This window comes from Lineus longissimus, chromosome 16 (genome assembly GCF_910592395.1).
Source record: "Lineus longissimus chromosome 16, tnLinLong1.2, whole genome shotgun sequence".
Taxonomy (NCBI): domain Eukaryota; kingdom Metazoa; phylum Nemertea; class Pilidiophora; order Heteronemertea; family Lineidae; genus Lineus; species Lineus longissimus.
Window position 1 is genome coordinate 13,985,228 of NC_088323.1, and position 26,173 is coordinate 14,011,400.

Consider the following 26,173-nt stretch of genomic DNA (forward strand, 5'->3'; position numbering starts at 1 on the left):
AATATAAGTGTTACGTCTAGCAATATGCATATATCATCTCCATATCGTGCGTATTATCGCCATTTATGTCATGACGTTAATTCCCAATAAATACGCACAACTCCGACGACTTAAGGCCTGTGTACACTAGAAAATATATTAGCAACATTTTTACAACATTTCCAGCTGCAACAAATGTTGCAAAAATGTTGCGTAGTGTGTACCGAGCGTCTTACAACATGTTGTAAAATTGTTGTAAAATTGTTGCAAATTAAATGCAATACAAATCTTTGTTGCATGTTGTAAAAATGTTGCAAACTCTTCAGCCAATCAGAAATAGGATTTGCGTCATGTGATCTACCTGAGGTCATGTGACTTGAACAAGAAGCTGGTATAGCAACTCTCAAGTGAGTGTCTTACTTCGTAATGGGTGGTGAAACCTTTTCAAGAAGTTTCATCCATTTGCAGAAAGTTTTTGTATGATGGCTTGTCAGTCAGCCGCAACTCCTTTAACAGGCAGTGATATGCCCCATGATCCACCCTCAATTTGATCCAGGGCCTGGTCCATATTCTCTTTGGTTTATTTCGCCGCCTCTTCCGCCTCTCAACTTAAAATTGCTGCAGAAGCACTCAAAACACATCTTTTCTCCTTGGAATCATCCATTTTCCCTCCAAAATACCTATTTCCCTTTGTTCCCACTAAAAAGTGTGCAACAATTTACCAACATGTTGTAAAAATGTTGCTAATTTGTTGCTATTTTCTTGCTAGTGTACACAGGGCCTTGAAGGGCTTGTTGCTAAATTGTTGTAGAAATGTTAGTAAAATGTTGCTAATATTTTGCTAGTGTACACCCTGCTTTATGGTACCGCGAGTACAGCCTGGTCGACACCATCAAGCTTGTCCGAATCGTTCGTGAAGCTGCAACATGAAATTGATATCTTTTTGGAAAATTTCGCAGTCATTTCTAGTGTAGACAGGGGTGAAAAATGTTTGAAAAAAGCAACATGTTTAAAGAGTAAGTAGATTAGAGTCACATTGCTTTTCATTACTGTAGTCACAGCGAGCATTTAAGTGTCAGTCCATGATACCACCATGCAGAGGGTGGCAAGGTGGGGGTCAACCGTTTTTAACGAGATTAGGTATGCAAGATCCTTCCACTAAGACATCATTACACAGCAATTGATGACTCTCAAAAATCACTAGCAACCGAGTTAGGGGCAGGCCTAGTTAGGGGGCTTGTTTTAGCTTTTTTCCCCCTATTTTTTGTGTATTTTTGGGTCAATGTTGGGCACTCCTGCAGAGACTAAAAAAAATAGCTGGATTTTCCCCCTTTGTATGATGGAAGTATTTGATGAGATCTTCCATTCTGCAACAGGTCATTGAGTAACACTTCATACTTTGGTCGTGCTAGGCCTAGTAATTATGCATACCTAGGGGCAGTGCTTAGGAAGAGCTCTCTATCGACGCTCATATCTCCAACACTGCAGGTCTTTGAATGCTGTGGCTTGCACATGATAAAGGTAATGATACATACTTTCAAAATCAGAAATAAAATTTCCGGCCGCTTTTACTGTTTTCCCAGGATAAACCAAGGAAAAAGTGCTATTTTCCACCAAAATGACACTCATTGGCTAGTGCTGCCACCTTGTGTACACTTGATGAATTATAAAATAAATGCATAATGAACACGTAATTTATGCTTGGTGCTGGCCATGAGGATTAACAGTTACTGTTAACCACCATGATCACCCCCCCCCCCCCCCATGCCTAGGCCTACTAACCTATTTTAAGTAGGCCTACCGGTAAATAACTCCACTTGCATTTTCCCCCCCAAAAAAGAACAAGCTCATCACTACAAATTTGCCCTTGATGAAAGCCCTTTGGGGAATTGGGCCCCATAGGTCCTGAAATGCTGATTTGAATTTCAAATAACATTTCGGCCTTGGCCTACCTGATGGCAACGTAATTGAATAAGCTACATGTAGGCCTTCTTACAGTCCGAAAACCTAAAGAAACCCCCCTGTTGGTGAGGATGCTAATGTTGACCCATTCATTAGCCTGTGTCATGCTGCCAGAGCATGTTGTAAGGGTTGGCCCCCCCCCCCCCCCCCCATGGCTAAGGCACCTGAAGGACATGTGGTATGACCTACTAATACATCTTTATCAACCCATGCAGGGATCATCCTGTTCCTAAGAACCTTGCAGAAGTGCTCATTTCACATACTAGTAACACCTTCCATTGCTAAGGAGCCAATTGACCAAAGGTGCAGTTCCTACTGTAATTACTGTTTGATGAGGACAACCCTGCAGTTGGCTGCACCGTCAGAGTACTGCTATTGGAAGTTTTTAGCTCCTTGGTTGGCGGTGAAATGTTTTCCTGGAGTTGCTCTAGCATTGGCTAAATTGTACATATACATGTACTGGAATGGAGAAGTTTTTCATGAACTGAGTTACGGTACTGTCCAGTCCCATAGGAGAGATCACAACTTTCCACATGCTACACTTGTACCTGTCTGCAGAGGACAGTGCTGCCACCTAAGAAGCAGGGATACTTTTTTTTACAAATGGGTGATTTATTTACAAGCTAATATAATGATACATAGAAAAAAGGCTTTTTTTGCAGACAATAGCCAAACCACTACTAACCACTACTAGGGAGGGACCAATACTAGTAACACCTCATTTACGGTACTACATGTCAGGCCCAAGTGCAGGATAGTATCAGGAGAGAGTCCCACTTTCCAGTAGCAGGCTTGGTTGTTCAAAACTGACATTAGCGCTACTAAGTATACTGACATTAAAAATCTATCTTGGCATTTACAATTGTTTACTGAAAGCCAAAGTTCAAATTTATCCCAAGATATCGCTATAAAATCATTTTTTAACCAAGCCCCGCATTTTACCTCATGAACCATCCGCTAGATATACTAGAACATCAAATCTGGATGTCCTTCATATTGCAGGTTATGTTAGTCAAGGGAGACAAAAACACAGCATGTAACAGTTTTAGGAAATGCACCATGTATTTTTTTTAGAAAAAGAGAGATGTATTGTAGAATGCGAACAATGCATTTGCAATCAATGGCGTGGAAAATCTCAGGTCAAGCCTGATGAATGTACATCCAATAAAGTCGTACCCTTTCATTCTAAATCAAGAATTCTTGATGTGTAGCTGACAACTTTCACTGGGCTAATTCTGCCCAGTCATGACTCAAAGACCAACATTTCAGAAAATCTGTCTCCACCCTCTTATCATTTCTCTCTCCCAGCTCAAGAGTGCTTGACCAGCAGTCCTTATGATACTGTTGCAACAACATTACTCATCAAATTATTACTCATCTGAGATCATCTTAGATGATTATTATTCGGAGTATGTTGCAAAATACAAATAATACCTCAGTTCGATTATTCACAACTAGACTAGGCAGTTTGTCTCAAAACATCCAAATACATGTAGTACCTTACGAATCCGCAAGGGACGCGTTAACAATAATGTTGCAAAATGACTGTAAAAAATTGGTCGCACTGATCGTAAACATTGTCTTATTTTTCAAGATGAGAGTATGTTGATGATAAGAAAACGTACACCACAAATAATAGACCAGTATTCCTTAAAGGACCAGTATAGTAACTAAGGGCAATATTACCAAGCCCTCGGCTGCATAGTCACCTCCTATTCTGCACAAAGTTTCCATCATCAAACTGCACAAAAAAGGGAAAAATTCAAAAACTGACGAAACTATCATGTATATCTGACTTGAGAGATTGCCCTTCTGTCCCGTCTGCTGGGTTTTCTAAGGCGTCGGCTGGTCGAACAGAGGAAGAGGCAACAGCGGACTGAAAAAAGATATTGATGGAGAATCAGGTTTGGCTTAGAATCCCTCCTTGCCAAGGAGATGGGAGCCAGAATGGCATTAAGGTTTTCAGCTTAGTCCCTCCTCTCTCATCAGTGACCTTCTTACATGTAAGTCAGTCGCTGCAGGCAGAATTAACCAATATTCACTTTGGCTTGCCCCGAATCTTCTCCCCTTTTTTTTCATTCAACTCACCTCTGTATCCATGGGTGCTGGTTCTACTTCTGCTTCTACATTTGCCACAGATACTCGATGTTTAGCCTCACATCCTTTACACAGAGCTGAAAAGGCACCAGATTATGGGGGTAATGATAATATGATGTGCAATATATAATAGTGTGAGGACATGATGATGATGATAGACTTGTTTTGATAATGCGACCGGACATGCTGATTTTGTACGGCAGTGAAGCATGACCTCCAGTGGCACTGGCAGGGAATCATAACTGGGACTTCCTGATCATCAAGCCAAGGCTCCAATCAACTTTCTAGGAAGAACACAAGTGAAGTGGTAAATCGTTATCACTCAGTTGGTTTTGCACCAAAGTTAGGTTTAGTCAGAGTGGGTATCATTACAGGCCTACTGCTTCTTTTCTACTTCAGTGATTTTGAGACTGATCCCTTACCTGAGCCAACTGGGACAAAAACTCCCCACTTGATGTATATTTCCCGAGACATCACTCGATGAACTGAACCACCATCTTTTTCTGCGCTTCCGACTTGTTTTAGAGGGTTGATGAAGTGGGTGCTGGCATCTCCTTTGCTGATTCCATGATAAACTCAACTTGTATCGGTGGTTCGGGCATATTGTGGTGTCCAGAACTGGAGAACTCATATCAAACACGCCAGCACGAAGTGCTATGAGATCCCATTCACTTTTGACTTGACTGGCTTTCCTGGAGGACATCCAACGCATCAAATGGGAGTGCACGTCCTTCTTACATTGTTTCAAGGGGATCACACTCTTGTCATTGGGGTATGAAGCGTCAGTACCACACTCGATATCCTTGGATATGACAGCAAATCCACATTTCAACTGTGATTTTTCAGGTTCCATTTTCAATAGACTATCACACAATGTACACGTGCATGTACACAATGCATTGTAACTGTAACTGTTGTTGTTGTTGTCGTTGCTGGTGTACGTTTCCGCCTAGACCGCTAAGCCTCCACAGGGGTAATAAAGGCCTCTAGGTTGTTTGAGGGAGTGTGTGGGAGGGGCAAGGGAGAGGGGGGTTCACTAACATCTAAAAATGTAATTTTATTTGGAAAGCATGTGTATTTCGTCAGTTATCTGAGGGAATGGGCAAAAAATGGGCACCAGTGAGAAGGGCGGGACTCGACCCCCTCACCGGAAAACCGTAAGGGCGGCCGGATTTTTTTCTTTTGCAAATTAAAAAACAGCATTCTGACTTCCTTACCTGGAAGTGGCGTCACCTAAAAAACTGCAGTGTTGGAGCTAAAGGAGAGTTAAAATTGCCTTTTTACTGAAATTTGAGATTGCATTGTTTTTGGGACGTACTGTACCTGTCATTAAAATGTACCTGGGGCAAAACAAAAGGCATGAAAAGGTAGCTCAGATCATGTACTTTCAATTGCAATAGGCGGTGTTAGTGATAATTCTGTTTGATGCACGAAAATTGACAAAAGACTTAGCCTATTTTGAGGGATAATGCATGTTTTTTTAAAAGGAAAATGAGTAGGAAATGGTTAACAGCCGTACCCCAAAACTGTGGGGTTATTTTCGAAACCAATCCACCAGCCTTCATAGTACCCTAGGACAGGTCTGTGGTAGAAATTACAACTAGATCTGTTGACCCCCCACCTTGCCACCATTTGCATGATCCTGCATGGTGGTATCATGGACTGACACTTAAAACGACCCGGAAACTTCTGAGCGGATATCAGGTCGTATATGATTCTATGGGCCCATTTACGTTTGGCTGGCCATTCCTGCCATAAATGGCTCCACATCACTAATTGACCAATCAGCTTACAGAGGAAAGTAGTACTCCAGAAATCGCGCATGCGCAGGGATGTATTGACCAATCAGCGTGCCCGAAAGCTGCCACGGTAGCAACAACGTACAAGCCTCCTTTGTTTACCCTGGCATGGTTTGAAAACTGTTCTCTGATTGGTTCTTATGTAGTTTATTCGAAGTGCCAGTGCCGTATAAGGAAAAATTACGTCAAGACGATTTTTTTCAAGGTTTATATTATGATAATGCACCGAGTGGAACTGGGTCATAACAGTCCGCAAAAGTTGGTGATTTTCGCATTGTTTTAAGAATTTTAATTGATTAAAATGACAGCTATCAGAATAGGTAGGCCTCAAAAACATCGCCTAAAATCATATTTAGAATAAGAATATCGGTTTGTCTTTTTGTGAGTCGAAAGTTTTATAGTTACACTATCGAATTTTGTTGGAAACTCACTTTTGATAAAAATGACCCCATCGACCTATTTTCCACTTTATCTCGGATCTGGTCCCAGCGAGAAGCGCCTGGTTTTGCCAGAGCGCCTCACATATACATGCAAGCACATACATAGGCATAACTAATAATTACAAATAAACATAAGAATAAATATGTATACACACGAGACCAAGCAGGTCACAGTGACCTTGTAAATGGTCCCCAAAATGACATGGCGTCAATGTTGGCGACATGCCCACCATCACACCTAAACCGGCCGGCAGTCGTAACAACGACAAAAACTGACAAAGCTGCACATGTCGTCAACATTGAGCCGACCCATTCTGTGAAAATAAAACGTTTTAACATAGATTTAAAATTTAATCGACTGTCGTTGCGCCTTATATTGAAAGGAAGGGATAGGAATTCCAAAGTTTGGGGGTACGGATAAAAAAGGAAGCCGCAAAAGTTTCAGAATAATATGTATAGTCACAGACTTAGTGCACCCCCCTTATTTCGGGGGAGCTCCCCGAACCCCCCTACGAGCATATGTTAAGTGCAAGCTCTAACAACTACAGCTGTTACAATGGGGGGGGGGGACACTGCCCCAAACCCCCCTCCGTCGACATAGGTTTTAACCAGTGCGTTGGGGGGAAGTCAACTAGCCCTTCTGTGTCATACTGCGGGGGGGGGGGGGGCGATGGATGTCATGATTGATGATGATATTATCCAGTGCAATGGGGGAGCCCCCCAAACCCCCCGGTGGACAGTCAACTAGCCCTTCCATGTCATTTACCGCTGGGGGGGGGGGGCGATGGATGTCATCTGTACTTGTGATAGTTGTGCAAATAAAGAATTTGAATTTGAATTTGATATTATCCAGTGCAATGGGGGAAGCCCCCCAAACACTCCCCCCCCCCCCCCCCATTGCCATTGGACAGTCAATTAACCCTTCCGTGTACCCACTCACTGGGTCATTTTGAGCCTATAGGCCTGCCATTATGACATCAAAATAAATTGGTTTAAATTGTCTTTGGACTTGGTTGTGACTGCCAAGTCAAGTGCCAGTGCCACAAAATGCCAAAAATAATTATTGCGAAAGGTCGTGTTATGGAAAAAGTCTCTATGTATGTTCTGAATGGTAATAATGATTAATTGAATTGGTTTACTGCTGTTAAAATTACTAAACATTGCAAGAAATTTGGGAAATTTGAAAGGAAGAATCGAAATCGTGTCTTCATTCGTGTGCGGACGCCACTGAAGCAGACGGCCGAAAGTACTTTGTTCTCTGTCCGCTAGGCTGCAGAATCTAGATGGTGTATATTGAGAGTTCGGCCAATTTGCCAACTGAGACTTGTTTCACGAATAATCTGCGCGAGTTTTGATTGAATTCCGCAAATAAACAGCACTTTTGTACAGGATTTAAGCTGTTAAGGCGGACGTGCAAATGAAATTCTTCCTGAAGTATGTCAAACATATACAATAGAACCCCCCTAAAATTGTTGGGATTATTAGGCCACGGCCGATGTTGAAATGATTCCGCAGTGGTGTATATATTGGCAAAAGAAAAAAAGTCAATGTCACGTGACCTCGGCAAAATTGAAACAAAACGTCGGCATTCTTGTGAGTAATGCGTGATTTAGACGGCAGTTTTTCTAATTAGAATACAAATAAATGTTTCCTGATTTTTCAGGCATGTGTCGGGGGAGGGGGGGAAAGGCCCCCCGAACCCCCCTAAAATTGAAATTAATTCTTGAAAATCAGCCAATGGGGCGCGACTGGAGCGACGCACAGACAAATGAAACTACCCCGCATATTCATCAGCGCCATTTTTGACCAAAAATTTTTGTTTCAAGCTATACAGAGAATTTCTAATGGAAATGCACTAAATTCCTTCACGCATGTATAGCTTACGCACCCCTACCAAAAGGGGGTGTAAAATCTTGATTGCCGCAACAACAAATTATCTCCCCTTTTCGTATATAAATTATGGAAAAATAAAAACTGACGAGTCAAAATCCGGAACATCATTAAATAAATCATGCATAGAAACTAAGTCATTGATTTCCCGACGATATGAGAGAGCCAACAGGGATAAAATATGCAATCTATTTACATAAGGTATATCAGGGCCTAGAATGTGTCGCGTGACATCCTTTGTACTCGCTCAATCGATTCAAGGTCACGTCTAATATGTGTGTCAAACATTATTGTACCGTATTCCAGGCGACTACGTACAAGCGATTGATAAAGCATTTTATACAAATTAGCATTGGCATTACGTCCACAAACTCGGCGAATCATACCCCAAATTACAATAGAATCCATGTGGCTCGCCCATAACATGTCTGATTGGAAATGAACACCCAATACTCTGAATTTGTCAACTTTTGACAGAACATAACCATTTATATTATAATAGAACATGATGCGGTGTAATTTCCTCGTGATACTCATGTAAACACATTTATCAGGACTGAAGTTCATGCCCCATTTCTTGCTCCAGGCACATATATTTTCAAGGTCAGTTTGGAGCTGAAGAGAAACAGCAATTGACTTGATCTCCCTATACATTTTAGAGTCATCAGCAAAAATATCCAGGATTGATGAGTTATCAATTACCTCAGCAAGATCATTAACATATGATAAAAATAAAAGAGGTCCCAAAATTGAACCTTTAGGGACGCCAGACGTAACATTCAAAAGTGAAGATTCCGAACCACCTAAAACTCTCTGTCCCTTGTTACCTCGATACGATGACAGCCATGCCAATAACCGGCCACAAATCCCAAAAGATTGGAGTTATGTAACAGAAGATTGTGAGGTAACGAATCGAAAGCTTTAGCATAATCCAAATAAATAACATCTGTCTGACCACCATTGTCTAATATTTCACCAATTCTATGCTGTACCTGGACTAACTGGGTTGTGGTAGAACGTTTGCTACAAATACCATGTTGACCCTCGTCAAAAAGTGGATATAGTTTTGGGTAGATCCAATTGTATATGCATCGTTCCATGACTTTAGACACAACCCTTGGACACAACCGACAATAAAGATACAGGTCTATATACAGTAGTTAGAAATTAGTTGTTTGTCACCCCTTTTATAGACAAACACAACATTGGCTATCTTCCAAACATCAGGCAAGATGCCAAGCTGCATGGAAATATCTATATAATAATACTGGAAGGGGGACGAATAAAGTCACACTTAGAGGTGTTGGATCGCCTTGAAATTTTGCATGAATGGTGGTGACACCTTAATAATACGGAAGGGGGACGAATAAAGTCACACTTAGAGGTGTTGGATCGCCTTGAAATTTTGCATGAATGGTGGTGACACCTTGCCCTGATGCAACGTCTTGGTTTTGTTCAAAAATTTACTTCAGCGGAGCAGTAATGAGGGCTTTTTAATCGGACACTGTCTATTCTCCTTACCACTCACAGAAGCCAAGCCATTGCTGTTAAGTTATGCAGGGGCTTAATCAATTACCTGCACTCCCTGTGGGGTGAATAACATTACCTTTAGAACAGCTGGCTGTAGGGGGATGATTGGAACAGCCGGTATACCTGCGCAGCTGCTGACCTGCTGAACCCAGTTTAATGTTATTTTCAATCCACGATTGCAGGTCACCTGATTTTCGAGATTTCGCTGGAAATGAAATTGTAAACAAACGCATGTGTGCAATTCAAATGTAAACACAAATTTATTTTTGGTACTTTTGGTTGCTGGACTTGGGTTTTCCCGCAGTTAGGAGCTGGGGTCAAATAGGTGGTCTATTGTTTATGGGTGGTGTTTTAGTCAGAGCTAGCCCTTGATTATGAAGGGATTTTCAAATTAAGGTGACCATGGTCTGTTTATGTGCTCACCACAGCTTTCAATACTTGATGTATGTGAAGAGGCGCGCTGAACCTGACATGGCTTTATCAAGGAGCTGCTCATGCTGCTGAACTTTTAGCTTGCCTGTCGACTAAGTGCCTTGCCCGAGACATTGCTACATGTAGGAGGAGCACGCATTTTTAAAGTTATAGTAGTGATAGAACAATTGGTTCGAGCCATTTGGAAGCCGACATTTGAAGGCCTATCTGAGTTCTCCTTCTTCTTCTCTGTATAAAAAGGGGCATATTGCTGACTAAGGAACGAGGCATATTGACATTGCCTCATCATCTCTATCGGACCAATTGATAAACTTTGTTATGCACTCATACATCACGCCACAGCTAGGTCCGAGTCTGTGGACAAATGGTTTGTTTAATTTGTCTCTTCGATATATCTTCTTTGATATTGCATTAGATTTTCATCGCAATTCAATCTATTCACTACGAACACCAACTCTCGTTTTTCTCTCGGAAAACTCTCGAAATCTGCATCGGTCACGAAATCTCTCGCAAATCACTCGTAAAGTACAAGGACGCCTAATCGGATTACACGCTCAGTGGCGATGCCTCTCGTAAAGTTTCGAGTTCTTGAATTCCGAGACCTTTCGTCAGTTTTTCGATACCTTTCGACAGTATAATCTATTAAACGGTTATTTACATGTTGGTTTGCAGGGGGCGCGATAAGTCCGAACATTATGATCAGCGTGCTCAATATTTATGATAGTTGTCAGTTCCACAATGAAACTTAGGAGGCGGATAAGATATGCCGTTGCCTATTGGCTCACTGTCTATAGTGACCATTAAAGTTGCATGGGTTTTTTAACCTCATTTTGCGATAACCTCGTTTGTCCATAAGGGCTGACCGATTCGGGCGCAATCGGCATCATTGGCTGTGTTTGGCATCATAGGTGTGTCTCGTGAAGTGATTTTGGACAACAAACCATCGTATATATCTGTTTTTTTCGTTTTTCCATGTAATTTTGCCACGCCCCTTTTCCAGGGTGTTATTCATATTGATTTATCATGGTCATATGTACGTACATTCGTACAAGGGGACGAGCTTACTATGTTCCAACAAATCGAGTACATTCGCAAAATGTTGATTTTTTGGACGCGTGTGAGTAGTGCAAATCGGCCACAAACAATTTATTCCATTTGATTCCATTTGATTCCATCGACAAATATTTAAAGAAAAGAACGAATATCGTGCCAGTTCGATAGTTTCAGGTTTGATTAGTAAGGTTTGATCCGGGGGTGTGATAATGATATGCTACATTAGCCGATAATCAACCTGGGATCGATGAAGTATTGCAGGTGTATGACTGTATGCAACTAAGCTTATGGTGAGCATTCGGAACGAGGTAATCACCGTAATTCCCGTCATCCATTAATTTTTACATCGTTCACTGCTTGCTTTCCGTACAAAATCAGTAAGTTTTCAGATGTCGAGGTGATGGAAATACTCATCGAAGTGTCAATTAGTTGTCTGTGAATCGCTGGCAGCATTGGTATGACCTGGTTTGGGTGACACTGACTGACAGAGTTGCACTTGCAGCCTGATGCGGATGGCCGGTGAATTCTGAGGTCAACGTATACGTATAGGCCGGACATCCTAAACAGCGTCCACCAGCGTCCACCAGGTTTCAAAGTTATCAAAATTATATTTTCTTGACATAAATCAATAAAATAGGTTATGTAAAACATATTTTGCAAGTTTTATTGCAATATATTGAAAAATAAGTGAATTATCTGTGCTAGAAGGCTGTAGGAAAAACCCGGAGGAAAGGCTGGCGGTATGTTTCTTCTGGATTAGGCCTACCCACAAGTATGTCTGTGAATAATTTAACAATCTGTAATGAAAAAGGTGAATTCACTGATGACGGCTCATCCAAGGCAACCAATTTGGCCCCAGGCTTTGGCCAGGCTTATTTGCCTTCTCTTCCCAACAGCGATGGATATGAAAACTCCCTGCACTCCTTCGTGTCCGTGGTGAAGTCTTTTCAATGTATTTCACTATTTTTAAACAAAGATTAGATTGCTCATGTAAACTCATTCTTATCATGTACATGTATTTTGCAATTAACGTAGCGAGAAGTCACCACTATAACAGATAAAACTTACATCAATACGCCTGCATATTTCACTGGTAGAGTAACCTGGCCCACTAGCACTGGCTCCACCATGTCCACTTGCACTGGAACGACTACAACAATCGTTCGTGCCAACCAACAAAAAAATGTCCAAAAACGAAGACCCTCTAATCCGCCGACATTTTTCTAACAAGCCGGCAGTTTCATAACCCTGGTATGCAAAAATTATAAGCCCCCCTTTAGGAGGGGCTCTTAAGATACACGTGTGTGTGGGAGTATATACTGATTTGATGAGAAATAAAGAGAGTAAATATTGTATATCCTACAAACAATTTTTTTTGGTATTTTTCTGAATTAACTCCGTTGAGGTTACCGATTTCTCCGCGATCTTCCGGTGGTGGTTGCTATCCCATTGATTGAAATTAATTTAAATTAATTTAAATCTTCATGGGAATTCGCTACATCACATGCCTAAGAAATTGGCCAATTATATTAATATTTTTATCAGAGAAATATCCGTCCTAAATAATGACAGAAAAGGGTGGTTTATTTCAATTTTGTGTCGACATGATCGAGGTCACGTGACATGAAAACAAAACAATCGCACACACCCGTCCAAAAAAGGCACTTTAAGAAAAACAAATACGTTTTTCCAGCTTAAAACCACACTGACGACTAAGTTATATTGGTCTTCTGCCCAAATCTGAAGTATCAAAATGAATCACAAACTAGAACTAGCTCTATTTAGCAAAAGTTGCGTGAAAAATTCGGGTGAGCGACATTCTGCACCCTAGCGGCCAATAATTAAACTACTTTCAGCCGTCTGCTTCGGTCTCGTTAGGGAGTTTTTCCCAAATGTACGCGATGGTGACGTGCCCCATTAACAGGACGTAACATCTATTTTAAAATGCGTTTCCAAAGTGAATGCATGAGGACAACCTATTTGTGTCGTATATCACTGGAAACGCCCGATTCCCGTGAATAAGGACAATCACAATGTATTACATTACCAAAACAAAAATGTGTCGGAAGGAACTATATGGATGGTCCCATCGCACCCCCTCTCCAGCAGTATGACACAGAAGGGCTAGTTGACTGTCCACCGGGGGGGGTTGGGGGGAGCTTCCCCCCAACGCACTGGTAAAAACCTATGTCGACGGAGGGGGGTTTGGGGGGTGTCCCCCCATTGTAACAGCTGTAGTTGTTAGAGCTTGCACTTAACATATGCTCGTAGGGGGGTTCGGGGGAGCTCCCCCGACCTAAAGGGGGGCTCACTAAGTCCTTGACTTTACATATTATGGCTCTTGAACGAACTCCCCAACGCCTCATTATCCACGTACTTCAAAATTGATGCGGAAAAAATTGCAGTACGCTTCTCGTTCTCCGACACTCCCGCCATTTTGGTTTTTTTCTTCCATAACCTCGGCGGACTAATTCCACATCGCCCACGGAATGCCGAAGACATTAGAAACCTGCACACCAAACGTCGTCGGCTAACTGTACACCTTACGACTTTGCCTCCAGACGTAATATTATAGTAGGAGGAGTACAGCTTCACACCACAAGTTTGTTGTGGCAATCTACGTCATCATGTCTTTAGTGGCCGCATCAGGGACACCATGCTAAGTCACATAAAGTGTGTCGTGGAGGTGTGTCCGTCAGACTACCGCGTGATTGGTTGACCTAGTTGATATCTGTGTCAATTCGTTGTTTTTGCGACGACCAATAATGACGAATCATCAGCAAGAGTATTGACTTGTCGTAGTGGCCGGTAAGGGCGATGGGACGAGGCCTTATCACTAAGTCCGTAGTGTAACTAGTTGTAACAACCCTTCTTGGTTTATGCACATTTTGCAGTATTTATACCCTTAAAGAAGCAAATGCTTTCAACACATATAATCTGTGCCTCTTAATGATTCAGCGATATCTAGAAATCATCACTTGCGTGTTTCCAGGGAATGTGAAGATTTTTTTCATATTTTTGCATTTTTCTCCAAATATAGGGTTTAAAATGTGCCTTAGCCTGATTATACTTATAAGCTCTTCAATTAGTACTCGCATTTTAGTCTGGTGGTCCGCCATCTTGGATTCAGTAAGTGAACCAATTGGTGCAGTCCCTGTTGACAACATTATAGCAATCATTTCTCACAGTGAGCCATTATCGCCGAAGGGCTTGTTATTGGTTATAGCCATGAGGGGCAGGGTTCTAAAATGCTAATCAACAGAAAAAAGCTGTCGTCTTAGCGTGGTCTGAGCCAATCAGCACAGTATCTATGCACATGTTGGCACATAATGATGCCTTCTTTCAGATGCAAGCGGTCTGATGACTTGAAATTAAAATAGTTCTGAGAAATCTTCAAATGAACAGTGGCTTGATAGATGCGGTCAAACATGCTGAGAGACACATGTTGGGTGCCATGTTCTGTGAGGCTTAGAGTTCAAGACAGTTGATGTATGATATCCATGGGTACATGATGTCCTAACGTATCAAAAAATAGTAATCTTAAACTGAAATATACCACACATGATGTAAAATTAGTACTTTGCTGGTGCTCATTTTGCAAATCAGTGTTAAAAATCCAGGACATGACCTACTTCCTTGATGCACATTCTGTATACCCTGCACTAGTATGCATGCGTCAGTTAGGCGTTGGTGTAGTGGTGGCTTACTGGACTTTGCGCAACGAAACGAAACGAGCGAAATGGGGGAGCGACCATTATGTTTTTACCCCGGTACTCTAGCCTGAACATTTGTTCGGACCTCGATCGAAGAAGGTACGACAAACAATTAATTAATCAAACCCTTATGAGGTTCATTCATTTGAAGTAGAGAGGGTAACGTACATTGTGTACACAAATCAAACACACACGCAGTGCTTGCATGCATTGCAGAGAACGACTTTTGAGTGATGACCCACACCCACCCAGGCAGCTGAGACACATGTCTTGTTGGACATACCTACCGATTTTTACTAAATAAAAGCATAACTTCATCACACTTTTCGGGGTTGAAAATGTACTCACGTAAATTAACAAAATTATTGGAAGCTCAAATGTCTGAATGTAATGTATGCGCGTAATGTATACTCTCAGCAAGCGAATAGTTGTGATCGTCGGTTTTTGATACGAATCGTTTCCTGTATAGCCGTTACAAGCCGTTGTCTGAATATGATGTGAACTTGTTTACCGTTCAATGCTGCTCCCTGTGACGCTGTACCCGCAAATGTTCAATGAAAAAAATGCTTGATGATGACTTACACGGCTTGTTCGCATCGTAAACATAGTGGTATGACCCGCGTAAACTGTATTTGCGTTTAGCCTAATTTTACAACGATTACTCCCCATGTAACCACGATCTAGGTTGGACAGGCTGTGTATTATGAATAGGAAAAGTCACCTAGGTACCGTTGCGTAGAATAGTTTTTTGGCGAAATATTGCGCAAAGTCCAGTAAGCCTGTAGTGGTTGCTATGGCTAGGGCATTTTCACAATTTGTTAAGTTAGTTCATTGTAGAGTTTTAAGTAACTACTACAGCTGAAAGGGTGGATGTCGTCCTGGGTGCCGACAAATGGTACCCAGGTTCGAGATCGACTGGACAATAAGCACCCTGGGTGCCATTACACTAGATAAACAGCACCCAGCTTCTTTTTGCCTGGCTTACGGATCTTAGGGACGAGGACGTTTCTTACAATCTCGTTCTATCTCTCGCCATGGTGCTTGCGGCATTGGCAGTGCGCGAAATAAAAAGAACAGATAAACAGAAAAAACGTGTTTAGAGACGAATACCCCGTTTGAATAAGAAGGAATTGATGAAAGAAAGGTTTTTAGAGCGCGGTTGGAAACAGGGACGGTCGCCTTCTTGCAAAATGATGGTTATCGTGACACGTGACCTCCGTGAGCGTGGGGCCAACCTCGGTTGTAGGTATAGAAAAAGTGTAGAAGAAGAAGCTGGGTGCTGTTTGTCTAGTGTAATGACACCCAGGGTGCTTATTGTCCAGTCGATCTCGAACCTGTGTACCATTTGTCGGCACCCAGGACGACGTCCACCCTGAGACAAGACCACTAATGAATATTCATAGGTTGGAGGGTCGAGGCCTATCAATTAGACGAGTGCATGTTTTTAACTCTCAAGTACATATTTGGAGAGGTATTGAAAAAATATTTGCTGTGGCAAGTCTACAGATATAAAGAAATTATTTGATGAAAAAATTAATTTCGAATTTTGCTAATTCGGTAATAGGGGGCGTGTTTTGAGTTTTTTCTGCCAGTTGGCTGAAAAGAGTGGAAATATCAAAGTCTGTCTAATTTGTCGATTATCAAAAAATTTCCGTGGTCAACTACCAGTTTATTTTTCACCATTTACTTGCCTGACTGTCCGGAATAACATAAACTAAATTTCAGATTCACAACCCAACGCAGTATTTGATGCGTCGCGGGCTTAAAAAATCAATTGTGGTCTTGCCTCCCCTTTCAGCGCTAGTAGCTAGTTAGTTGTTCGAGACAACATGCTTGGGGTTGTTTCTTTTGGATTGCCATCCAGTCAATCACGGATGCCTCTCTATCCGGGAAATAGTTTATGGCTATATTGAGCGTGTCCTAATTAGAGTAACGCATGTCCTCTATGGGCCACCAGACCTGCATGCAGCGGATATGACACTCAGGATACCAAACCGACGCCATCAGATCAGGCGGAAACTGATATCAATTACATCTTCCTGGTCTGGATCGTAGACTGAGTATGGGACTATCACATCTTGTTTTTCATATTTGATTTATGGTGTTGGGACACTAAAACAAGACTGTCATTACAGTCACAGCTTTAACATAGGAACCGCGTAGTTAAAACAATTGTTGATTGTCCCAGGGAAACAGTCACATCCATCCATGGCCTGTTGAGTAAATACATACATGTGACAGTCACAACATGACGCATGCGGAAATTTGTCCTGCTATACAGTCACAAACTGGGGAGAATATTAAAAGGACAGAGCATATATGTTGGGATGGCCATGGATCAGCAGTTACGCTGTTTCTTGCCGTCCTTGCTGAGTTGTGACACGGACACTGGTATAGTACAGTTAAAGCGTAAGACAGGTTGAATGAATGCTGGAGATTATTGCTGATAGTTTCTGCGACACGGTCATATATACCTCTAGCTTTGTTGTCTTTTGAGCTGATGTGCTGATATGACTGACAGGAGACAGTCACAGCATAGAGTATGACCAATATTAGTGTACCCCAGAATAATTCGTTAGCACATTACTTTCCTGCTGCAAGGCGAGGCAGTCGTCAGGATCCCGGATTAGTTTACAAATCATTGACGTTCAACATGCTGTTAATGTAGGTAAATACTAGTATCTTGTCATGTTCATGTAAATTGTATCTAAAGGACTTCCAAGACATGAACAATGGGTTCTGTCATATTTACTCACCAGGCTGGGTAGAAAACATCTGGTATTTATAACAAAAGTAACTGTTGACATAATATTATGATGTCAGTTGCGATGTAAAAACCAATGTCGCTGTTATTGATACCATTCTGATAAGTCTTAACAACAATTCTAGACCTTATTCAACTATAACATATTGACATCAATAAAATGATGTCATGATAGGCGGGCTCTGTCAAATTAGTCAGAATGAATTTGTGGTTGATTAGACTATACCATGTTGAGAACTCACAGTGTTCAATATCTATTTAGTTTTTCATGAGGGGGGGGGGGGCGACACCCAACCGTGGCCGTGTTGAAAGGAGTGACTTAGCTTTATGCATTTCAAATATAATGAAAAGGCAGTATCTTAAAGTCTAGCTGAATATAACTATGTACATTATTGTTCTTTTTTGAGTGGTTTTGCAGTTGTCTGAACTTGGCCGACGAGTAACAGTTTTCAACAATTTATGTTACAAAACCAAAACGGTACTTCGCTCTAGTAGAAACGAGTAATTGTGAAGGTCGCGTTCAAAAATGTGACATCAAATCCGGTAGTAGCTTAAATTAAATGAAAGTGTATTGAATATCAACACGGTTAGTTTTAGGAAAATTATCGATAAGGATGATCGACTTTCATACTCGGCCATAAAGCGTTCAAACTCAACAAGAACAAATATCTCAAAAACTACTGTTCCTATCGAAAAATGGTAAAAAACGTTGTCAGCCATCAATAATTGCAACGATGTGTGATTGTTTTTCAACCCACAACCCTAAATGCAAAGCTAGCTTAACGTTTCGAATATTCAAGATCATTCACATTATCAAAGTCACCTTTTCGTCGTTTCGATCCAACTCTTCAGCTGGGACCTGCTCATGACATGCACACAGTCTACTACTTTTGTGTTAGCCACTCATGCATTATTGTCAAACTTGAATTGACTGCCTCTGGCAGAGAGAACTTTTCTATCAGAAAGAAGAATTGGCGGTCCTTGGGAAGCAGCCGACAAGTTTGTTGTGCTGCCCTAAAATCACCGTTGGTTCATGCATGAAGCTATGCTATAAACCTGGTCTTATAGTACAGTGAAAAAAAACCCCTTAGGCTGCTTCTTTCAAAACGTCTCTGATAGATGATTGTCTGACTCACATACTTGAGCATTGTTCGATTAACTAGCCTCGGGCTTTTGCCCGAACAGACTGACCATGTTGCATCACTATTAAGTAAACATTCAAAATAAATTAGGTGCAATTATCCACCTTTGGTTATGTTGGTGTAAGACCCATGGAATGGTCTGATAATGTTGCGTTTTAGTAGAGAAATGCAGATGATATTTTGGGTATATTGCAGCACATTTTCATAGAGCCCCATGTTTCAAGATAATTTCAGGAAGATTTGTTCATGAAATATTTCGTATGGAGTGTAGTGCTGCTGTAAGAATTGCAACTTTCTGTTATGATATTTCTTAGAAATTCGAAGACCATGCAAACAAGTACATGTAGTCAATTAGTTCTAACTTGGTGTACGGGCCTAAAGAACAGATTATTAAAAATCGCGATTTTCACGTGATTTTTACTTTGTCAGATTGTTGCCATTATTATTGAATAGACCTATATATTAAATATTCTTTCGTCATCTTTTGATGCCGGCCAACTGGCAAAGTTAAAATGTAACGAACAACATCATTTCAATATGTTTTTGATCTCATATTCGCCTAAGTGGACAAACGTTTTGAACGAATGAGTGTCAGAAAAAGGTCTTTGAAGAAAAGGGCAAGTTATCAAAATAGCGCAAGGAAATGTTTTTTTTTGGAATAATCATATTTTCATGATATTTCTAAACTGACCTTTTTATTTGGACAGTTTATTGATCGTTTAAAATTACTGCACACGCAATTGTTAACGCTTCCATGCCAACGTTATGTCGCTTATTCATGTACTTATGATTTATATATTTTATATGACTGAAGATATAAGACAAGTAGAAAGCTGACATGGAGTTTCGTGCCAACCATCTATTAGATTCAAATATAAACCAGAAAATGTCCAAGCCACCACAAAAACATTTCGTGCTCTAAACTTTCCAACGTTAAATACGGGAAGTGTCCTGAAGACTTTAGGTTGGAATATTTTTTGGGCTTCAAAGTTTTTGACTATATCTAAACCGAACATGTTTTCTCTTATCAACGAAGTTTAGTGCAGCAAACTGCAGAATTGCAAATTCCTATAGAGCCCATGGAATGTTTTTCTTAGCGTTTTGTTGGATTGTTAAGCATTCACTTGGTTTTGAAAAGGGCCATCAAAGTCACACTATGAGAAAGATTTACAACATATTTGTCAAAGTAACTGGGGAGTAATTAGGGACACCATTCCAAAGAAGGGATGTGGGCCGTTTATTGAGAATATTCGAATGGTTCTTTCGTATTTCTCTGACTGGGGCAACATGGCCGATACAAAAATGTCCAAAACTGAAAATCATGACTTTGAAACGAAAAAAAGTCCCAACTTTAAGTCTTAACGGCACTTCTCTTTTGCTTATCTTAAAGTGAAAATTTCAGAACTTGATGGAGTTTTTGTCGGACTGAACCTTTTTCTGGTTTTTGTTTGAACCGGATGGATGGTTTCACACAAATTCATGTATTCATTCTACTTGCTTCATTCGCAATACTCGGTCCTCAGTGATATTGGGTTAAAAAGGCAAAGTACCCTGCGTATCGAGGCTTTAATCCTTAAAATGCCAATTTTATACAGAAATCAAACTTTGGGCACGACTCACTGGAGGGGCAATGTATCAAACTGGCAGCATGCCCTTTGGAAGTGCCCCACATATGAGCGATTGAAATCGGCTGCAACGATTATTGCTCGTTGGTTGCATCGACTTGCCTCCATCACCTCCGGTCATACAACAGAAGAAATACGAGTAATCTTCATCTACGAGTATAAAAATAAACAGTAATCACAACATATAGTATTGTTGTAAAAAGAATTAGTATGTCATGAAACTAGTCCATTGATATCACTGTATTATAATCTTAAACTTTAACATGTTTAATGTGCTTCTTAATGAGCTAGTGGCAGGAGAGTTTATGAACGGGGCGGTTGCATGGGGGGGGGGGGGGTAGCTTTAGATTTACACCACGATAAGGCCAACTCAACAAAGGGCAGACATATGGCAGAGGACTCAATGCTTTCTGAACAGGTGACGGACAAATGCAGGAGATTTCTGAAAACTCAGCAAAGCATTTTAGACCAGTGACCTCTTATGCACGCCCAATTAAACAGAAAGTGAGTATAGCATTTGGAGACGGAGGTAATTCCCTCATCACACCAAGTCATATGAACGGTAGTTGATAAAACTTGGAATCAGTGAAACCCTGTAACCTGTGTTAAACCATGGAATAGTCAGTACTAAACCGTGGAATCACTGTGCAAGTACCGCGTGAAATCGGGTGCGTTCCTTCCACAATTTTTACCCTTCCAACTGCCAATCTCGTCCCAGCTGACTTTATTGATAGCAATTTGCCAGTAGTTCCAGAAACCACCTTTTAGTGGAGGATGACGTCATCATGGAATGCATTTGAAATGGGTTGTTGTCGTTAAAAAATAAACTTATATTCATGACGGGCCGCAATTGCAAATATCTAATGATTTCTTTTCAATGAAAGCAAAAGAAAGGTTTTGTGATTGATTTGTATTCCATATACTAAAATAAAACGTTTTTATTAGAAGAATCATTTTGTATACTAGCATATACCCATGGAGCGGGCAAAGTTGAAATGTAATATACATTTAGTTAAATGGGCACGATGATTGAGCTACATTAAATTTCTAACGTTACTGAAGTTTTATTAAAGGTTAAACACGAAATTAACTGCATTTAGGGACTTATTGCTGCTATCTACATGCAACCCCCAATAGATTGATTGGAGTACGCTATTTTGCACAATGCATTGAGACCAGTGACAGCAGGTCCTGTTCCAAATAAGGCCCTTACATATTAGGCATATCACCTACCCACTCCCGTACCCAATGCCACTGTCGGACCAAAGCCAGGCACATGGAGAGATGCGGAGCGCAATTCAAACTGACAACATCAGTCAGTAAAGAATAAAACAAAGAGCAAGCGCTGGCCACTGTACATATTTTGTCCATCCTGGCATAACTGTTTATTGATACCCTAACTGCATGTTCCGGTAGGCCACTCTGCAGAATTTGCCTTATCACTCAGGTCAGTGTTTCTCGAATAGAACTAAAATAGAACAGGCTAATCATTAATCTCCCTGCTAATACCCTGCACCATGGACCAGGTTGTATAGCACTACATGCGTGCTGGAAGCTAATACTGATGTGGCAGGGAGAATATGCGTGAAGTTTGTGTATGCTTTTGAGAATGAGCGGAGCTCTCCAGTCGACGTGCTCTCTGAAAAGTTGTTATTTATTCTAAAACCACGAAGATATTCGACGTATGACACCCTCAGTGACACTCTTACGTATGATCCAGACCTACGAAGCCAAAGGTTGCAAGAATTCGACGCATTTCCAAGGCCCAATTTTGAAACAAAAATTACCTCCTAAATAGCGGCCACAACGCGCATTATAGTATCTACTATTATAATTGACGAATTGCACTTAGCGTTGAACGCCCTAATAAGCCTGGTTTTACCTCTACTGTCATCCATTATCAACTGACATGATGTAGTTTTACACAAGTGAGGTTAAGAGGTATGTTTGAGTACTTTGAATAACGTCATTGCGACAATATCATGCATTTTGTAGTCCAGTTTTCATGATTACGGTAGGCATTTTTTCCTGCACCTTGGAGGCATAGTCACGTGACATCACTATTGACGAGTTGCACTTAGCGTTGAACGCCTTAATAAGCCTGGTTTTACCTCTACTGACATCCATTATCAACTGACAATATGTAGTTTTACACAAGCAGTGTACAACCTGGGTCAAAACTTATACAAAATAGGCCAAAGTCAGCCTCGTTCTGGATTGACCTAGTTTGTGTACTATCTAGTGCATTCCAGTTTCAATGCACTATGATCTCAGATAGTGCTTTGATAGCTGGGGTCATTATTTGAAATGACTCTGACACAGCCCAAATCTTTTTTTACCTCAATAAACATGCTTAATATTGTTAGAAACATACCACACTACAATCCTAATGCAACATGTATTCCATTTAAGCACTTTTGAGAGCATAAAATGCATTTCATTGTGAGTACTGTCCAACACACACCCCACCCCCAACTTCTAATTGGGATAGAAAAAGTTTCTATGTCTAAAACAAGAGACCATTGATGGGAGACCTTTGATTGACATCTTGGCTGTGGAATTCAACCACTTTTCTCAATGAATATGCACGCCCCTTGATGTATGAGGCTTATGAATGGCTGGAGTCCACCCAGCACAGCCCCCTCCCCCTCAACTAAACTGTCAATAACATTCTTGGTGGTCAACTTGTGTATGGTATCATGATACAGCCTGGTACAGGGACCTTTCTGCTTGATTAATTACACACATTTGGGTTAATTTGTTTATACACTTGTCTGCTATAATCTCTCAAACTCAGCAGGCTGCTTGTTTGCAAGGCGGCATATTCCTTTGATCTTGTAATAGGGATGGTAGTTGATAAAGCTTGGAATCAGTGAAACCTTGGAACCAGTGATAAACCTTGGAATATTCAATGTAAACCATGGAATCACTGTGCAAATAGCGCGGGAAATCGGGTGCGTTCCTTCCACGATTTATACCCTCCCAACTGACAGTCTCGTCCCAGCTGACTTTATTGATAGCAATTTGCCAGTTAGTTCAGAAGCCAACATTTTTAATGTGGAGGATGACGTCATCAATTGGCAATGCGCTGTGGTCGTTAAAATATTTTATTTCTCTTCAATGGAAGCAAAAATTAGTTTTTATGATTGTTTTGTATTCCATAGACGATAAAGTATTATGCCCGGTACTAGATGCACGAGATCATAGGACAAACACACACGTGAATAAAAAAAACCGCTTAGCACTGGTGACGTCACAAAGATCTCTGCATCCCTCGATGCGTACTGGAAGATGTAAGAAATCGCTCACGGCGAAGGACATTTTCATCCGTGAACTTCGGTAATAAACATACATGACTAGGCTTCTTTTATTCATCGTTTGTTATAAAATATCAGTCAATCATAGACAATTAGGCCTAGACATAGTCGTCAACCTTATCCATGCATAATGCATGACAGGCCCCCAACTTCCCAAGCAACTCGTCTGATCGAAAAGCAAGACATGGCCATGGCCATGGGCGGCGCATGCCATGGCACTTGGCAGCATGGCTGATGATGCACCTCATGACCTGTACGCTGTCTGTACGCTGTCTGTACGCACGGATCGGATGCGATAACCTGAATTACATTGCATGGATGGTATTGTAAGAAATTGGTGGTTTACTATGTATGTTGGGTGCCGTGCTACGAAATCATAGTAGGCCTAGGGGTAGGCCGGCCTAGGGGTAGGCCTAGAGTCAATATAGCACCTGCCACCTCCCCCCCCCCCCCCCCCGTCACATGAGATTGAAAGAATACGTTTTAATGGGGTACCGGCACAACTTCATTGACCACTACGCGGCGCTGGTGGTAACTAGGGTACGGCGACGATGGAGCTTGAAGTACGTGTAAAAGACCAGACGATTTCTTGCCGATTTGACATTGAAATTGATTTTCACAGTGCCATATAGTCATACAAACACGGCGTTGGCATCTTGGACAATTCGAAAAGGTGCGAAACGCAGGAAAATTTTACGTCTTTATCGCTGTTTACATTGAAGCGAGTCGCTTATATCACTTGAAAAAAAACCCATTTACCCTAGTTACGACCAGCGCCGCCTAGCGGGAGGCCGATACCCCATTATGGTGTTTTCTTGTATGGGGTCATCATCATTTCTCATACTCATGGTCACAAATGGCCATGTGAACAACATCAACATACTGTGGAGACGCTATTAAGCCGGTTGAAGGGCGCCTGTACAAAAGGCCTATTTCAGACAGGCTTAATAGACTTTACACAGTGACAGTGTTATAGCCCGGGTGTTACAGGCCCTCAATCAAAAGTTTTTCATCAAAGACACTCATCCGTCCTTCCTGGTTTGCTGCCCGTTGCATGCATGTAGCACTACTAGCAGTGCAGACTGTGCATGGAGCGACACTAGGTGGCGACTCCTACATTTTCTGAAGGGCATTAGGCCTACCCCTGATCAGGTTGTGCTATTGTCTCTCATAACAATGCAGTCCCCTTGATTCTCATTGAATAGTTGAAAAAAACGGCCCTTTATAATATTTGATAAAGCACAATTTTCTACAGTTGACATTCTACATGTTCTCTTTCTCAGGTTATATCATGGAAGAAGAAATTTGGGACTTCTCTGGCTCCGATGCTGAGGTTTGTCTTGATGTCCTAAGAATAAAAACCACTTATGAGTTATTAGTATTGTATTCATGATTTTATGAGTATTGTGTCAATATTTGTATATCATGTTTATAATGTTATAATGGCTCTTTGAATATATATATAGTAATTATTGAAATTTAAAGCTGACATGCATGCGTAAAAAACCCTTGTGTTTAAGTAAGAAAACAGTAATAAATGCCTATCTAGCATGTTTTGAACGACCATCGGCCATTTTTAAAATGCCCTCCAGGTGTGATACCAGTAGACCACCACTAGGGCCAGTGGTAGGGCGCAATGGCGTATTCACTAAGAGACCGCTGGATGTGAAGCACCGATATAAGCATCAGTTTACATTATATTACTAATACTATGTACATGTATTATATTTCATTTTACCAGTATCTTAATTACACTTCCAAAAATACATGTTCACAGTTTTACTTTTATATTTCAATTAAGGATATCTCTATGCCAAGGTCACCTACACCACCTCTTGATTTGGTTACCCTGACCAAACAATATGAGAAAAGGTATTTTAAGCTAATTAGTAATAGTGTAAATGTTCAAATGTTATTGTTAAGTTGATATAATTAAGAGTTTAAATACTGTATCATTTTAAAGAGCTCAAGAGGCAGCTTCCACATGGTATAGGCATATTATTGATGCAGTGATTATTACATGACTGTGTCCAACACTTTAAAAGGTTGATATACTAGTACATGAAGGGCCAAGTGCACGTCAGTTGTGTAATACTAACTAACAGCAAGCTGCCTCTGGTTTTTCAAAGTGTTGTTCAAACTGTCCTCTATTGAAAGCCTGTCCCAACATGAGAGCACAGTGCTTTTTGTTGCTTCCTGCTGCTTCCTACTGCTTTATCCGCACTATCGTGGCAGCTTGTTCCGAGTATAACTTGACTGTTTACGTGACTGCTGTTTGATCATCTACAATTGTAGGTAGTGTCAATTTGACTTATTGTTATACATCATGTACTATTCATTGTTTCTGCACTATTACCAGAAACTTGAATAAATCGTTATTTCCATGATATTGTTATTGTTTTGTTAATCATTCCTACCCTGGTACTGGTT

The 26,173-nt window shown here is 41.0% G+C and overlaps 1 protein-coding gene across 1 annotated transcript in view; it reads left to right on the forward strand.

The window, feature by feature from the left end:
* LOC135500177 (ankyrin repeat domain-containing protein 29-like) overlaps positions 1 to 26,173 on the forward strand; it is a 651,767-nt gene that overhangs the window by 201 nt on the left and 625,393 nt on the right. The window lies entirely within an intron of this gene.